Consider the following 281-nt stretch of genomic DNA (forward strand, 5'->3'; position numbering starts at 1 on the left):
GGGGGAGGGAGGTGGTGGGAGACGATCTTTGGGGACAGTATTCAATGTAGAAGGGGAAGAGTCCTGTGGCACGGAGCAGAGCCATCCTCTTCCAGGTGGGGCCGGGGAGGCGCAGGGGGGGTTGCAAGTAGACAGAGAGCTTGGGGTCTGCCCGGGGAAGCCCCCAGTGTGTTCCCTCTTGGGAAAGGTGGGGGGTGAGCAGGGGCAGGGCCCAGCGCTGCCTCTCGTGCTCCCCTCTTGTGACTTGCGTGTCTGCCGGCCCCCCGGCGGCCGGGCCACGG

Source organism: Phaethon lepturus, unplaced genomic scaffold (genome assembly GCF_000687285.1).
Source record: "Phaethon lepturus isolate BGI_N335 unplaced genomic scaffold, ASM68728v1 scaffold26235, whole genome shotgun sequence".
Taxonomy (NCBI): Eukaryota; Metazoa; Chordata; class Aves; order Phaethontiformes; family Phaethontidae; genus Phaethon; species Phaethon lepturus.